This window comes from Pleuronectes platessa, chromosome 6 (assembly GCF_947347685.1).
Source record: "Pleuronectes platessa chromosome 6, fPlePla1.1, whole genome shotgun sequence".
NCBI lineage: Eukaryota > Metazoa > Chordata > Actinopteri > Pleuronectiformes > Pleuronectidae > Pleuronectes > Pleuronectes platessa.
This window is the reverse complement of record NC_070631.1, coordinates 16,660,915-16,679,700: the sequence shown is the minus strand read 5'-3', so window position 1 is coordinate 16,679,700 and position 18,786 is coordinate 16,660,915. Positions and strand designations below refer to the sequence as shown.

The 18,786-nt window shown below is 42.6% G+C and overlaps 1 protein-coding gene across 6 annotated transcripts in view; it reads right to left on the bottom strand.

Moving 5' to 3' along the window:
* prdm16 (PR domain containing 16) overlaps positions 1-18,786 on the bottom strand; it is a 109,046-nt gene that overhangs the window by 23,644 nt on the left and 66,616 nt on the right. The gene's annotated exons all lie outside the window — the stretch shown is intronic.

The window sequence follows — 18,786 nt, the reverse complement described above, 5'->3', positions numbered from 1 at the left end:
AATGCAATATTTCTAAAAGGTACATTTTCAAGGAGGTTCTGGGCGGTTTTAAACGTACAATAACAAGGCTATGCCAGGAGTTTGATGTCAGTCAACCTTAAGACAAACAGAGGCAACATGTCAGTGGGTGTTAGGGCCACCTAACCCTGTCAGTCCTGACGACTGGAAGAGGAAAGAAGGAGAGTAGGTGAATGGAGGAGGGAGTAGACTAACTGTGGCTTCTTTCACTTGTCTAAAGACTTTCTCTGGCACATATTGATCACCTTTTGTAACCCCGACACCCCCCTGAGACTCCAAGAGCAGGTTTCATGTTACCCGCTTTCACAGAGAATGAAGGAGGATGGAGGTAAAGATGAAGGAGGAAGAGGAGGAGGAGAAAAGGAGGAGAGGGGCTTATTGTGGAGCGAAAATTGAGGGGAAAACCAGGATGGAGTAACAAAGCTGTAGAGAAAATGGGATCTCATTCTTGATAAAATTGGAAATTATGTATAATAGAAAGATCTATACAAGTCCCTGAAATTGCAAAAAGAATTGATATTTTATATCAGACAACAATAATTGCAAAGATTGTAAAAGGAAAAATATGTGCCTTCTCCTCTTGGCTCCTTTGAGTGCATTTGTGTGTGTGTGTGTGTGTGTGTGTGTGTGTGTGTGTGTGTGTGTGTGTGCGTGTGCGTGCGTGTGTGTCCATTGGCATCTGTGTCTGTCGTGGTTTTTCGGTGGTGCTGGGGAATCTGGGGGCGGCTCGGCTGAAACCCCCGAGTTAACCCCCTCGACCGAGCTGAGGGCTGAAGCTCCGATTTCGCCCGCGGCACCGCATGTGATACTGAGCCTGTGCGATTCCTCCGGGGAGAACTGGCCTGAGACAGAACAACTCCTCTAATTACAACTCCCAATCAGCCTGGCCAGAGTTCAGCGCTGACCTCTAGCTCGACTCTTGCGCGCTCCTAATCACAGTCGAATGTCTGCAGAGGGGAATCGAGGTGTGATGGAGAAGAACCAACAAACCCACTGACGTTTTTAGATGTGCAAGGTTCGCGAACTTCCCTAACTGGCTGCCCTTTTCTTGAGGCACGCTATGGTGCTCTTGCTCCCAGCTCGTAAAGTGTGAATGGTCATGTTCTTGTTGTCTGGCTTGAACGCGTGCAGAAGGCGTATTTTTCGTGGGCGGGGGTGCAGGTGCCAAGTTTGGTGAGTAAATATATATGTAAAGGGGTCTGGTTGGAGGTGTGGAAGGACTGCCATGTGCTTGTTTGTACGAATACGGTAACCGTTTCAGGCGGATGTGTGTACGCATGGCTTGATGTGGCGGTGATGTTGTGCTACTTTCGAACCAAGGTGTGAGTTTACCCTCTTCACAAACTACACCTGCTTCAGAATAGCACCGCCTGTTAATGCCTCGGCTAGAAATAATTCATCCAAATCTTGACTTGACTTGCTTGAAATAAAACTGCTGCTTGTGTAAATGCATTTGCTGATTGTGAGAGTGGAACCGTTTATGGTAATCAGTTCCTCTTATGTATTTTCTGTCAAGTACAGTGAGTTACGCTCATAAGAACACTATGGTAATGTCCAATGGAGGATTTTATATACAAAACTGACTCCTGTCTCTTCCTCTTAGATTATCACTTCAAACACTCGGCTCAAGTGAGTCCAGGCTTTTATTTTAGGTGAGATAACTAACCATACATACCCCCTAACCACACACACACGGTCACAGGTATCATACATGTCTTATGAACACAGAGAAAAACTGAGATCATTGGGGTATTGCGAATGTGAAGGTAGAGTAGCTAGACTCTGAACAGATGTGTGAATACTACAACACCTACATATCGAGCACGGTCGTATTAATACACACACATTTTGTTCACCCCTCTTCTCCTACACACACACACACACACACAGCTGAGGGTCTTGATCGTGGGCTTAATGAGCAGCAGACCTGTGTGTGTAGTTCGTGCACATGTGTGTGTTGTCTGGGAGGCCTGCTAACACCCTGTCTCCGGGTGGAAGCCTGATTTATAAGGCTTCAAATGAGGTGCAACAGAGAAGGAGAGCCAGAACAAGCCCACGGCTGATTGTTTGTTTATTTACCTTTTCTTTTTCATTGCCCCCCCCCCCCTTCCAAACTCCCTCTCTACGTCATGTGGGTGACGAGGACTCAGCTGGAAATCATCAGCTCCACGTGTGAAAGGGTTTCGAGAAAACAAAGCCAACCTGACTACTGAAATATTTTTTCCCACAACCTCCTTTCTCAGACCAGAGGCCGAGACAGAAACGACAACGCTGGAATATCGGGGTTGTTGTTTCTGTGTTGATTAGCTTCATTTGTCCGATCATTCTCTCAACTTAACTCTCCAGGCCAGTTTATCAAGGGCCGGCATTCAACAACCCATTCCTCTCCTCAATTAAATGATTCCTATACTTTATTGAATTGAATCTTTTGTGAATTTGTACAATTGTTCTTATCAGTAACTAGAATGGAACTCAGTAGAGCACATGTGCCAAGGACCAACAGTCAACCTGCATCAAAGTGCACTGACACATACATAACAGGCCCCTTGTTTTCATCAAGATCCATGAAGTATTCTCTGGAAGCCAGTGAAAAAAAATCTAGGAACCATCCCCTGATCTGGATCTGCCCCACAATTGATTGGGTTCCTCACTGACCCATGCCACATCCTTTCACTCAGTTTTATCCCTCCACTTTTTTACGTGATACTGAAAACTAACAAACAGACAACAATGTAGAGGTAATGGCGGAGGTAATTAAAAAATTATATTCACAATTTGGAAAAGAGACATTTGACAATAGCTGGCATGTGATCAAACCGATTTAAAACAGAATTCCACGTGAGATCAACTTATAATAAGAAAATAAAGGTGAACATTAAAGTTATTACTTAAACTGTTCGTTGGAAATATCCATCGCTGTGTAGAGATTGGGTTCCTGGGTCAACTCGTGTTTTTGCCTCTCTGGGTTTCTAGATTTCACAGCGTTCAATGTTATTATAAATGATACATTTGGCAAAACAAATGAAGATAAGACCACAGTTGTAATAACTGAAGGGAGAATTAACATTTATACTTACACATATATATATAAAGTAAAATGAAAAAAAGTCACTCTCATTAAGCGTAGTCCTTTATCATTCAAATCTATATCACATATATTCCACAGCCAAAGTTTGATCTATAGTTTTATTTGAATAGTTTCAGGAAATAACTAATGTGTGAGTGAGTGTGCGCACAAACGCACACACACACACACACACACACACACACACACACACACACACACACACACACACACACAAACACACACACACGCACACACACACACACGCACACACACACACACACACACCGACACAATGAGACTTTCGAGAGAGAAGCGCCTCTGAGTGGACAGGATGCAGGGCAAACTCCACAGGAAGCTCTGATAAGAGCACGACACTTGTATTGCTCCTCACAACACAAAGGGGAACCTTTGACAGCTAGGAACCTTTAATGGATGTCTCGGCATGCCTTCTCCCCCGCCAGTTATATCTGACGGATGTGTGTGGAGCGCACGGCTGAATTAGTAGAGGAAAGTTGCTTGTACGGGTAGACATTGCTAACAAGGTACATATTATTTTCTGTAAGATGGAGGGCAGAAAATGGAAATAGCAGCTCAGAGCGTGTGGTGATTGTGATTTTGATGTGCGATGGAGATAGAAGCAGACTTTCCGCATGTGAGACCTAAGTGCAAGGTTATTGTGTGTCTCCGAGGGCATATTTTTATCAAGCGTGATCTTAGTGCTTTGTTACTCTGCCCGCGGTCTCAAAGTGTGAACACACCCTAGTTTGCATGTGTGTCTACTTGTTTGTGATAGAAAAGAGTCTCCGTATTCACACAATATTTTTCTCACATCAGGGAAAAGTCTGAAGTAGAAGTCTGTGTTTTTGGAAGTGAGGTCCCACAAAGAAAGATAGAGAAGACCGTTTTTCAACAAACGTTAGCTGAATGATTTCTCTGCATTTAAGCTTTTTTTTATATCTGTGGAAAACAGGAAGGCATGACTGTGAACATGTCGAGAGAAGGCAGACTCTCCCCTTGTTCACAGAGGCATATCCTGGGGAAGTGGCCGGCAAATGAAAACAGGTTGTTTCAAAGAGAAAGAAGAAATATGAGGGAAGCCACTTAATTTGTATCATGCTTAACATATCTGGATGAAGAATATGTGCAAATGTGCAGCGAGAAAAGCCAGGACTGATAATGAACTTCTTATTGTAGCCGCTAGGGGGCAGCGTGGAATGACAGGTCCTCAGGCAGAGGCGCAGAAGTGGAAATGAAACTTCTCTCCTTCTCTGCAGCTGTACACACATGCACATGCAACAAAACACAAGGCCATGGTGGTTGTAGACAATAAAAAAATGGCAGACAGAGGAAGAATTCTGAGCAAACAAACAAACACACACATGCACACATGCATACTGCTTTAACGTGAAGAGAGGGACAGTCATGGAAACGGAGCAGCGACAGTGACAGATTGAGTGGCTGTGAGGTCAACTGCGGAGCTGGTTGTTAGAGGTGTTGCAAATTAAGGTGCAGGATGACTAACAAGAAATAAAGAAGTGTGTGTGAGAGTGTGTATCCTCTCTGGAACAGGGTCTGTTTCCAGTTGGGAGGCCCCTCAACACACACACACACAACACACACACACACGGACAGACTAATAAAGCGGCTGACAGACTGCAGATCCCCACAGCCTCCGATGTGTTTGTGCACATTTACGTGTATGTGCATGTGTGTGTGTGTGTGTGATGGATTGGGGCCTGCAGAGATGCCCCTACCCTGCCACATCACTCAGCAGTCTAAATGAGTGTGTGTCCGCTCACATTTGTGTGTATGTGTGTGTGGAAGTGAGAGGTGGACAGGCACACTAGGGGTCCCGTCAATAAGCCTTCTCTGAGAGCGAGACACGAAAAAAAGGACAGAATAAAAGACAGAAAGAGAGATTGTTCACTATTAAATAAATTCAGTGCTTGCAGGGCAGCGAATCAAATTGCTCAGTCAAATTAATAAAAGTATCTAACTCTTAATTCTACATGCATGTCAGTAAACATGGGAGGAAGGTGAATGTGTTGTAGGATGAGATGTTCGATACATACAAGAAGAGTAAAGACAAAACTTTGGGCCAAAAAAAGGTCAATACGATTTTGAGCCTGTGAAATGATGTTCATAAATAATTGAATTGCTGTGGTTACGTGTCCCCCTTTTCAAACCTGTGAAAGTAAGTGGAAAAATTCAAGTTTGTGGATGTGTAGAAAAAATGTGTTACTGGAGAAAGAGTCAGAAAATACTTAAATAAAATTTGTGTAATATATCAATGTTGAGAAGTTTCCTGCTTTAAATATGAACTCCAATAGTAACCAACGCTCTTACTTCTACATTATTTACACATTCCAAATGTCTTTAAGGCACCGAAATAGTCTTTCAGTATTCATTTCAGATCCTGTTTTGAACCCATATGTTAGAAAACAACATGGAAAACACACGCAAGTACGTTCGACACACACACAAGCATGTTAGACTCACACTGTCATGAAAGCAAAGCTGATGTTGGCGAGCCTACACAACTAATTTTGGTTAACTCATAATTGTACTTACTCAAGTGTACATTTTTTTGTGGTTTGATTAAAGTAGTACATATTTCCCTGCATTGGTCAATCCGGAGAAACAATAAAGTAAAAATGTATTCAGATGTGTTGTTTAAACAGTAAACGTCCATGTCAACTAATCGTAAACAAGCTTCTATTAATACAGACACTCGTGATTTGCATCAAACCATTTGAACTTTTTATCTGTCACATCCTAAAATGTACATTTCAGATACCAAACATTTTCAGTTGAAATGCAGAGGGTTGAGTCTGAATAAAGAGTCAGTGGCAGAGTGTTTCCTCAGGAGGAGCCCTGCTGTGAGTATAGATTGGGCCTTTAAAAATAATGTGTGTGTATATATGTGTGTGTGTGTGTGTGTGTGTGTGTAAGGCCTATTACCGATGCTGGTAATAGTACACCTGTGTAGCCATGTCTGGCGGCCTAATGACAGCTAAAGAGGAAACAGGTTGTAAATCTGCGCACACACATTCACACACACACACACGCGCACACACACACACACACACACACACACAACACGCAGCACACTCACACACAAGCACACACAAACACACTTCCTATCATCATAGTAAAACTATTTGAGTTGAATACCACAAATTTACTGTTTGTATAATACACAAGTGGGTTCCACTGTAAAAGGTGTGTGTGTGTCTGTGCGTGAGATGTATCACTAGTATGTATGCAAGGTGTCGGAGTGTGTGTCAGCAGTGTGCAACCGCATGTGTTGTGTCTGTGAAGGTGAGTAGAGGCGTGTTAAATGTGACCCATTTTATCTGGGCCGGGCGGCCATCGACATAATTAAAAACCAGGCAGGCAGGCCAGAGAAGGCCTGGGGCCTTGTAAAAGCCATCTGGGTTCTAGTGTGTGTAAGTGTGTGTGTGTGTCTGTTCATGTACCGTGTGTGTGCCAGAATGTGGCTCGGCTCACTAATGACCAACGTGCTTCTCCTAAATCAAAGTCTCTGCAGCGACCGTCACACAGCTATCATTTGTGGTGAGCGCTCCTGTGCCACACTGGAAACAGCATGTGGAAAGTTCCAGCCTCTCCCACACTCACAAAATCATGGTCAAGTCTAATTTCATTTCGTTTGCATTTGACCCTTCTAACGTTTTCCTTAAACTGCGGTTTGAACTGCAGCTTCCATACAGGTGAGAATCCAAGGAAGGAAGTTTGATGTCCGCCCCGAAAAAGGCAGAATAACAACACAAATATAAAAATGTACAATGTGTTACTCCACAATTTGTGTTATGTATCAAAAACTGATGACATTTGAACTCAGACTAATACGGACTATTGCATTAACATTAAATCTCTACAATACATTTCTTTCTTTCTGTGCTTTTAAAACGTCCACTCAGATTTTAGAATCCACCAATAACCATTTTTTTTTCATTTTGGGATTGAAACGTTGTGTGTAGCTGATGACTAAACCTTCAGCCACTCTGTTTTAGTTTTAACGTCACACCACCGTGTCCACCCCCGCACCCCTGCACCCCCGCAGCTCATCTGAATGAGCAGGTTGCCATGTGCCGGGTTGCCAGGTTAGGGTAACTTTAAACAGGAAGTGTGAGCACTTTAAAAGAGGAGAGGCGGGGAGTTTTCAGGCTGGACCTCGTTAATGAAATGGCTGCATGTTATTTACAGCCCCCTGTTAAAAGGCTGGATGAGTGTGTGTGAGTGTCTGTGTGTGTGTAACGGCACATGGTTTCGTACGCTATCATATGTTATGTTTTTTTCTGCAAGTGTGTGTGCTTATGTTCGACTTTTTGCTTGTGTCTGTGTGTTTTAATGCACATGTGATTTGTACCAGTGTGTGTGTGTGTGTGTGTGTGTAGTTGCCATCATGCTATGTCTGTTTTACTGTTGGGCAGCCTTTCTCCAGGCCGAGGTTTATGATATGTATTTAGGGCAATTAGTGAGCAGATATATTGGCTCATTATAGTGAAGCAGGTGCAGTGTAAATGGGGAAATATATGAACAGTACATCAGGGTCACACACTCTGTCGATGGCGTTTGAAGGCTCACAGCCAGACTTATATGTGTGACCAGCATTGAATCGGTCCGAGCCAGACTAAAGAAACCCGTTCTCATACTGGTCTCCGAAACAATACCACAATCCCGCGAGAACATTTATCTCATTTTAAAATCTGCCAACATGATTGGTTACAGGCTCGAGAGGAGAACAAAGCGAGTGAACTAGTTGAATATTAACTGAGATGGAATCAGAGTTAGCAGAGGATGTGTTTTATTGGCTGAAAGGAAACTCAGTGAGCAGAGAGGTTCAAAGAGTCCACACGCACACAGACAAACATTTACCTCCCAACACAAATGTATATACAAAATGATTGCATGTATATAGAGTCACTGTGTGCAAAACTTTTACTTTTAAATTATTCTCTAATATTGAACGCATTGTGCTTCAATGTCTTTCTCCAGATAAATTATACACCTCCCATTAGCATATGTATGGGATTTGATAATATGGAGCGTTGAACATATATATATTATTTGCGTATACATTCTCTGCATTTTGCACTATATGAAAAACATATATCTTGGCACTGCATGTTTCAAGAAGAATGGCCCAACTGTCTCCTTAAATCCAATCAAGCTGCACCAAAAATTTCACAAACTCGATATCTATTCCCTAAATGTGCCTGTTTAAAAAAAAATCAAGATCCACAAATGATCTCCTTGGAAAATGGTGAAACTGTTGAATAAAGTGAGAAAAAACAATCCCTGCATTCGCCTAGTTATTCGGATCCACACACCAAAATATAATTGATTCTTCTCTGACTCACACCACATCCTTCCAACAAGTTCATGGAAATCCGTTCAGCTGTTTATGTGTACAAACAAACACACAAACCAACAAAGAAATTGACAGTGTTGAAAACATAACAATCCATCGAGAAATGTTTGGACTTGTGAAATGTCCAACTTAACTATAAAATGCTATACCAACAATTATACCTCTCTCTTTTCTTAGTTTTAAAATAGTGCAGATATGAAATTAAACAAATCCTGAGTTCAAGCAAAGCACCTAAATCAATCAAATCTGATGAATCCTTGCCAAGAATAATGGCAACTAATAATGAAGCGAGGAAGCTTGCATTCAACACTGGCACAACTTGACCTCCACTCTATCGACTGACATCGGAAGTGAAACACAAAACAGGACAATTCCTGGAACTGTGCAAACACAAATAGGGAAGCGGAGCTCGGGACAAATTTGTGGAACATGCAACACCATCAATTATTTATTAACACCCAAATAAAGGAATACTTCCTTCAACAACATTTGCTCTTGTGAGACAATGGGGAGAGAGAGAGAGAGAGAGAGAGAGAGAGAGAGAGAGAGAGAGAGAGAGAGAGAGAGAGAGAGAGAGAGAGAGAGAGAGAGAGAGAGAGAGAGAGAGAGAGAGAGAGAGAGACTAAATGCAGCCAGAAAACTATTTTTCATTTATATTTTTCTGGTGATCCAAACCAGACAACAGGGGTTTCTAATATGAACTGAGAGAGAATTTTCCCCTCTGCATGTCAGTCCCTGCTCAGTATCAAATCAACGTTGGCCTCCACATTTATCTCAACCACTACCTCATTCCTCAAATCTCAGAGAAGCAGACTGACACAAAACAGGAGATGTCACATCTGTCTCCAACCATCTTCTTTAAATCGGACTTCTTTTTGGTGGAATATCATTTGGTCCCTGTTTTGCAGAAAGTTGTAGTATCCGTGTGTGTTATGAGATCGATGAGTTTGCATGACGACTGAGGACTGAAGACAAGAAGAGACATTAACTCAGTGAGACTAAGAGACACTCACCCGTTCCTCTGACCTTCTCAACCCTATCTCCTCGGCTCCATCTGAAGTTTTTGCAGGAGGTTAGAATTTGAGAGGCCAAATTGACAGAAATGTGTTGTGAAGTAACAAAAAAAGTTTCTCAGCAGCTGGTCGGGACAGCATGTGGCACAACCTCTGTGTGGCGGCAGACCTGAGACTTATTGGAACCATGTGAGCAGAACTCTTCGTCCACTTGACTCTGTCAGGACAAATTCGGAGATAAAAAACTGTGCTGCATTTACTTTTTGAATCCGTTTTGGCATCAAACACTAAACATGAGCAGCAGAGAATGTATGTAAAGATGTGCTTTAAGGACCCTTTCATTGGGCTGACAGGTGGACACCGTGCAAGTTCAAGGCTATTAACAACCCATAATACAACCTCATCTCACAGAGACACTTTGTAACTGAGAGTACACACATCTAAACTTGAAATGTATTACAAATCCCAACTTTATGTGAATTCCAGAAAAATAAAAATAATGTGATACATTTCACGTTCAACGGTGATTAAAAATTAACGGTGATTAAAAATTAAAAAAGCTTAGATGTAAAAGGGTAGTAGCAATTTGGGGATTTTTATAGTAATTGTTATGTGTTCAAATAATTGGCAACAACTGCTGTAGACATATTGAAACAAGATGAATATGAAATGCAACAAATCACCAAGAAACAGCTTGACTGATCAACATTGTTACTAGATGAAGGTCTTACTGCCAGTTTTCATCTTTCTCTTGTAATATACCTGAAAATTCTACTGCTCCTTTTGTTCCCTTTTGTAGGAAAAGAGAAAAATAAGCACTTTATACTCTGTAGTCTGTGTTCAACCTGCAGGTTGTTGTTGGTTGTGAGCTGAGGTGGTCTGCCCGGCAGGATTAGCTGTAGCCATAGAGGCACAGGTGATGGTATGAGGCATGTTTCTCTCCTCTAGCAGGATTAGAAGAATATCTGGCTATTCTCTTCTCTACCTAAAGATAATTTAATGTGTGTGTTCTCATGTGCGCTCTGTGTGTGGCTGCGGAACACAGGTCTACCTATCTGAGTGTGCGTCTCAGTCCAACACCAGCCGGCCCTCCCCTCCTCTGCCCTACCAGCGGCTGAGACTAACCAGGACAGGAGGGCCAATAAAGCTTTCTCTCTTTGAGTGTTGGGCCTTCTGGCGAGAAGGAGAGGAAAAGACCTATTTCAGTGTTGTGTAAACCATTGTTTCATTTCCACACTTCTCTCTCCCTCTCTCTGATATTTCACAGGGTTTTTGGCCCCCGTTCAAGTGTGAACACAATACAGCTATTGAGATCATGGCTCGCACCTCCTGGTCTGAGCTGCACTCTGCGCTGCAGTGTTAGCACCCGCAGCTACCACTCCATTCTCAAACTGTCATAACTACTTATTCCTTTCTCCCCCCGCTATCCTTAACTTCTTTTTTGGAGTCAGGAAACGGCACAGACAGACATCCCCCCTCCATATTGTCGCGTTAACCTTAACCCTAACTCTGGCTCTGGAGGGCCCCAGCGTGCGGGTAATGCATCCTGATTGCCCATCGAAACTTAGAGGCCCATATATCCACCTTTTAATGAAGAGGATCGCTCATCCCCTCTCCTGAGAGGGAGAGAAAGAGGAGAATAGGCCGGGGGCTGCAGTGTGTGAGTATATCATGGATGTGTGTTGCAGAAGAGCCCTGCAGCCATCTGGTTTGTGTTAGACAATATTAAGAGTGTGTCAGTGGCAGAGGCCAGGTTGATGGCTATCCATCTGCTCTTTAATGTATGACAGGATATATGGACGGATGGATGGATCCAGGCCCCCCCACGGAGAGAGCTAATGGCTAAACTTGAGCATTACGGTGATCGAGGCCAGTGGTAGAGATGGGGCCCATAGCGGAGCTGCACCAGGAGGCTTAAAGGCCTTATTGAGGACAGCAGGACAGCTGTGTGGGGATGGATGAACGGAAGGATGTAGGGAGGAAAAAACAGCAAAGGAATGGGGACAGATGAGAAAATGTGTTGTGCTAAAACAACAGGAAATCTCCAGGAAAACACACAAAGAGTTTGTTACATAACAATAATCAGCCAGCTAAATATAGTTAATATTCATAAAATGTATTATTTAGCTGATTTTATAAGACAAAACAATGATGTCCCCTTTAACTTGAGGAGCAAATGACATTTTCTGCTATATTCTGCTGGATGCATTAATAGCTGTTCAACAGGCCAATAAAAAGACTCAGCCGTCCTATATGACAATGAGCAAACATCGAGTTAGCTTTTGATTTGTGAGAGAGGGAGAGAGAAAGAGAGAGGGCAGGAGGAAGAGATGAGGAGGCGACAGAGAGAGATAAATGAGGAGGAGGAGCAGCTGTTGACACAAGCCGTCTCCTTTCTGTCAGATAAGAGATAACTGGGCTGCAAATGTTTAGACACACCATTAGTAGTGTCATCAATCAAACACACACACACACACACACACACACACACACACACACACACACACACACACACACACACACACACACACACACACACACACACGTACAGAGTGGGAAGATGGAGGAGGATTACTGGGGGGTGACACAACATATTGCTCTATTACTGCTTCAAGCTTGTCCGACTATCCTTTTCATTACAGCTCATCACACACACACAGGCGTGCACACACAAGCACACACACACACACTCAAATTCAATACCGCTTTTTTGTACTGCACAACCCAGTGCCTATTATCACTAGAGTGGAGGCTTGACGTTTGCAGCATAGAATATGTACACACTGAAAAAACCATTGAGACATAAGAGCAGTTCATCATCAAACTGAGCTGGAGAGCAGGTTGTTTTCTCTTTAATAGTCCAGCTCTGCTCGATGTGTGAGTTAAATCCCAGGTATAAGAGATGCCAATACTCCTCTGCAGTCTTAATGGGCGCACAGAACGGTGGGGGATTATGTGTGTATGTGTATAATAATGCAGCGTACACATATGTATTATTCATGAGATATTATGCATTTCAGTGAAGAAAATAAACAACGCGAGTGCTACAGCGTGCAGTCACAGACACAGAGCTGGGCTGGGTACAGAGGGGTCACGGAGGACAGAGAAAGGGCACAAACCCAACTTCAACTCCCATCTGGAAACTTCTCATTAAAGCTCAAACGACCTCCACAGCCTCCAAGTGGGCCTTAAAGTCACACCAGCAAATAACAGTGACTTTCAAACTATCCTTTGACTAATAACGCTGTCTTTACAAGTTACTTGTGGCTTTGCAGAGACCAAACAACACTTTTCGAAGTGGCCCTGGGCTCCCTGTGGTCACATTAAAAGCAAAGGCATAATTTGGCCATTCGCTAACAACTCTTGGAGAATGCTTCCCTCAAGGAACACAATCAGGAATAATTGGCCAATCAACATTGGGAACAAACACGACAATGTACCTCACACAGTGAGGCTGTTGGATACAGTCACATGTACATGACTTCAGCCTCGAAAATAAAGAGGGCAAAGGCACAACGTAATATTTTACGGTGGTTCCCTTGAGAATATATGTAGTATTGGCTAAAGGAGAGAAACAGTTGAGGCATGAATTAAATAACTTCCTGTCTAAACATGTGGATTCAAATGCCTCTGCACTTAAGCACCAACTGCAGGTATGGTCACACTATGACATGTACTGTGTGATTTCAATAATCTATATTTCAAATTAGTAACAGATGCCAATATGTTTTGAGCTCCGGCAAAAAGGTGACCAGTAGCTGAAGGTAAAAGTTGGTCACTTTTTTGCCAACTACCGGGCGGATTACCACAGCACATGGTGGAATGATGCAGTAATGGAAAGAATCCTTTTTTTTGTGGATCCAGAGTAGAGGGTGGACTTTTATTTGACCTTCTTTAACATTGCATGTAGGATTTATTTCTACATTTTTGTTGGTTTCTGAGAGAATAATTCATGGATCTTGATTAAAAAAGATCTGGCAACTTTAGGAAACTGATATTAATGAGAATGCAACTTCCAAATACAAATCCCAATCCATTGAATATAAATGTGGTTTCATAAGGAGACTGTTGGGCCTTGGGCTCTCTGAGTTTCTAGTTTTAATATTTGAATCACCAATGTCTTTAATAAGTGATTGAATCCAAAAATCGTTAACCATTGAGTGGCAGGCACGACAAAAAGTGATTGAACTCATAGGTATTTAGTTGAGTTTGGTATCATAATATAATATCACTTATGTTCTTTAACTGTTGAAAAACCTCTAACTTTACCTATTTGATGATTGTCAAGTTTTCATTGTTGTCTTGAGAGTCAGTCAAGCAGCTACTTTCAAAACCTGTTTTCGTCCAAGTCGCTGAAAAGTTGTAAATTTGAAGATGTGAATATTTCCCTGACAACGGTGACTACAAGCTGATCTATGAGGCAGTTTGAGTATGATCAATAACACTGAGGACACTTTAGGTGCAACGGGTCATTGCTCAGCACTTAGACATCATTATATATTATTGACTGACTATCGATCAGTTTAGCCAGAAGCAGTCAATACAGGCATAGCAGACTTAATTTGATAGACTTTGAGAAGTCAGTAAAAAGTATTTTAATTTGAGGACATAGGAAAAACGCTCACTCATCCTGAGGGGATACAGATCTCCCTCCATCCTGTATTTGTCATTTGTTTTTCTTTGCATTATTTTTGGAAGCATTTCATTCCTTGAAGGCATCGCGGACATAATTCTTTCTTTCATTTTGCATTCAAACAAAATGGATGCCGTTTATGTAAACAACCTCTGTACGTGTTTGTATCCGTATTCATATATGTGTGTACAGTAATGTGGGCTTGAGCTTGTTAGTTGCACTAATTACTCCAAACAGCACAATGGACCTTTTTAGCTTGAGGGGTGTATTCACTGTGACCTCCCCCTGTGCTGGATCTCAGCGGTCCTGGGGGGTATTGAGGAGGTAAACATGTTGACTGCACCTTTACGCGGCCATACCACCATCCATTTACTTCCCCGCACGTGCGATTAACGGGCCACTGGCTAATTTAGGGTTGGTGCATATGTAATGAAAGGCAAACAAAAGGAATGGCTGATGGATGACAAGAAAGGGGGCTCGGGCAAGGTCCATGTGGGACACTTAGCAACTGCGACACTAATTAAAAAGCCATAGCACAGAGAGCGTTGAGGTAACTCATTAGCTGCAACCTGCTTCCGAGCCACACAGCACACTGAGAGCTAACACTGTAGCTGGTTGTGGAAGAGGGAAAGCTACATAGAGAAGGAAAGAAGAGTGAGAGAGTGATGGACGTGGGCATTGTGCTGGAGTGAGGTATCCATGTGGGAATATAAGCCAAGTCAAATTAGCTTGGTTACATTAGGCCTTCTGTGCCATTACCCATTAGTTTAGTGCAGGGGGTAGAAAGCTGAAGAAAGGTTACCATAAGCATGGCAATTAGGGCTATAATAGGATAAACAACAACCTGGCCGATGGAGGGAGTGAAGCAGAACACAGTGTAGGGAATGATTACACAGGCTGAGTGTGTGGAGGTGGGTGACTTTAGCTATATTGATCTGTGGCCCTGGGGTGGAGGGAGCTGAAAGTGTCACCCACTGAGCCCGCATGGCTTCTCTACTCAGTCGAGACAATGCCAACAGCGTCTGCATGAAAAACACAGGCCCCTACAAATGTGCACACACTCTAAGATACTCTCACAACCTGCATGCACACACACACACACATGCGCACCGTGGAAACATGTTGTGTTTGTGTGCAGTATATAACATATCCTATGTGCGTGTGTAACCCCTCTCTGCTAGTGTCTGTGCCCGCGGTGCGTTCCTCCTCTGTCAAATCATTTCACCTCAGTATGAGTCGTCACGTCTTTCCCCCGCTGCTCTTTATAAAACACGGCCATCTCCTAACATTCACTTCATCGTTTAACAACAAAAACATCCGGAAATAACATTTTCATAGAGGAGAAGTGAAACATACAGGAAAAAAAACAGGAGGGAGAAACAAGTGCTGTGGGATCAATGGTGCAAAAAATTGTTTTTATCGAATAGTGCGTGGCTCACATTTCCTGCAGACACAGATAATAGAATGGGAGTGAGTGGACCCTTCAGTGTGTGTGTGTGTGTGTGCGGTCGGTTGGTTGGCTGAGAAAAAGAGGGGGCAAGAAAATAAATGAGATTATTGATGTTACATGTCAAATATAATTGCTGAGATTTGAGCAAAGAGGAGGAGAGGGTAGGCTGATGGGCTCGCTGATCCGTGGAATGCTTCATTTAGGAGAAAGGCCAACAAGTCGCCGAATTTGGATTGTGACCTCGGGTGAGTGATACTGCGGGGGATTGAGATCTCAAAACCCGAGTTGTTAACTTTTAAACTCTACACACACTTTAACAAACACACAACCCCCCACACACACACACTTACACACATCTCTGGCCTGTATGTCATAATCCCAAGACAAGGTGTCAGACTCACAGTCTGTCAGATGTAATATGTTGTGATGTTTGCCTGTGCACGCACTCCTGCTTTTTCACCTCTCAGGTCAGACTTTCCATATAAAATGTGTTCAGGCCGTAAAGTATGCATACTTTATTTCCCCTGTGGATCAAGTTTTAATCAGAGAAGAGCTGAGTGACAACCTGGGGTATGTATACTCCAGAGTCTTGAAACAGTTAAATGTCTGCATATGTATGATAGAGAAAAGATAATCTTATAGAATGTGGATATTGCCCAGATTTGGATGACTGGAGTTAAGGAAATACTTTTGGCTTTACCACTGGAGGAGTGATTTCAGGTTAATTTCCTCATCAGTTAGAAAGAAAGAGAAGCTGCCTGCTTCATTACATTATAAAAACCCTTTAAGACTGAGTAAAATATTTGAATCAAGAGCGTCCCACAAGTCTCCTGTTTACATCAGAAACAATCCATCATGACTTTCCACCTTGAGACTGAAAACTAACTACATGAAATGCAATGGATACAGCAGAGGTTTAGATAAAGATAAAAAGATGGATGAATGGATATGTGTGTGTGTGTGAGATGTGCATTTGTATGTGTGTGTTTTGGAGAACATATAATGAGAAGTCCCATGGCTGGTGGCTGCAGTCCCAAAGAGAGAGATGTTCAGTCACTGTATGAAATCAGAGATCATCTGCAAGGCCAAATGGACATCTGGCTCATGCATGCGTGCTTGCGTGTGTGTGTGTGTGTGTGTGTGTGTGTGTGTGTGTGTGTGCGTGTCCACTCACAAAGACACATTCACAGGCCTCATGGCTTCAGAGAGGTCTGGGCATCACGATGGAGTCAGCAATCTCATCTCATTCACAAAGCAAACATTCTCACTTTGCAGCGCTTTTCAACACATTCCACTAATTCTGCTCACATCGTCTTCATAAGTAAACAGTTGCTCCTTCCTGGAGAAAGAAAAAACTTGACTACTGACTTATCCCTCTTAAAAGGTAACATTTTCCAGCTCAGCGGCCAAGATGGCCTTCTGGCTCGGCCGTTATTCAAATGTCAAATGTCGGCGGCAACTCCAAGACAATTTGTTCCTTTTCGCGAAGGCATGTGTTTGTGGCAACGGGGGGAAATTGTTAAGAGACAAAGAGAATCAGAGCTAATGTCTCTACAAGGTAGTTTAACATGAGACAAGCAGGATGTAGACATTTGCAAAAACAAAGGAAATAGGTAGGAGATACTGTAAATGCCACAATGTGATGTAGCTGAACTGGAAGGCATGTTTTCAAAGGGCTAGCAGACTAAAATACAAGTAGACAGTGATGCATGCTGTGACCAGGGTTTTGATTTTTGAGTCTATTTCATCAAACAAAACTCATATTTTAAAAACACAATTGGTTTAAACTAATTTAACTTGTTATCCCTAGAAAACGTGAGAAGTGTCAAAAAATCGGAAAGAAAAGCAAATGAAATGCAGATTAAGCATAATCTAAAATAGACAAATGAAACAAAATCTAATCTTCTCTCAAAGTTGAAATATTTATAAAAGAAAATTAATCGATTTTTGTTTTGAGCCATGTCTTTTCATGACACGTCAATACACAGAAATAAGACTGAAAATAAAATTTGAATTTAAATCCATATACTATATAATATATTCATATTACAGCTCCCCTTCCTCCACATTGTCACAGTGATTGTGCGTCTGTCAACGAGCTGGCCGGTGTCTGTGTTGTCGTATCTTTTCTTTGTCCCCTCGTATTTCTCGTGGAAACACATGCCGTCCATCCCCAGTCAAACAAGGCCAATTTGCAACAGGATCCCAAAGGTAGTCAAGTCCCCCTGCCAAGTCCCTCATATTTTCAAGCTGACCCTTTTTATGGCGAGATCTGTAAAATAAGCCGTCCACCTTGGCCCCGAGTTCACGCCACCTCCATAAATACTGAGCTTATGACACCAGGGCACTGGGGTCAGGCCAGATTGAAGAGTGCTGGTTGTCCGAGAACATCTTCACCTTAACTGGTTACAGTTGATTTCTTCTCCGTTCTTGAGCGTTAACTCTAATTTCTCTTTTATTTCCAGTGCAGCACACATCTTAACGATATAAGAATATTAAACTTGTGTTTATAGTTTATTTTCCATCTCTCCTATTGTGGGCTTTTTTTGTAGGAGCAGGACTTATTGATTTCATGTTAAGATTTTTGTAATGCTTTCACTGAAAACCTTCAGCTCCCACTCAAATATCCCCCTGCTCGTGCTCAGATTTGCTCTGCTTGCGCTCAAACTGATATTTTATTGCTTGGACAAATGTCCTGCACTTCAGCTTCAGCTCTTCTCCTCATGCTCCTGCTGCTTCTGTGTGCACAGGATTTTCTCCCCTGCTTTTATATGGTCTGTCAAAACCCCCCAACCAATAGGATGCCAGGGTTTAGTGTTGACAACTGAAATTGACCCGCCCTTGTTTTGGCTGTGAAGTGAAAGCATGACAAGATCTATACGTGAAATCAATAAGTCCTGCTCTCAAATTGAAAGACCACTCTCGTGAATAAGGAGAGGAAAAGAGAGTTTTGCATTGTAGACTTTGCAGATATGTAATCCCTCAAACTGCCTCTCCTCTCACTCCCCACCCATCTCGTCCTGTCCACACAGCTGTGTTTGTGTGTGTGTGTATTCAGATGCTGTTTGAGAATGTATCTAATGACTCTGGTGCTGCCCTATCAATCAACAGCCTTGTGTGGACAGTGAAAATCAATGGTTCCACACAGAGCTACCTGAGGTCCCCCACACTTCATTTGTCATAACCGCTCGATACGTCAATGAGCAGAAA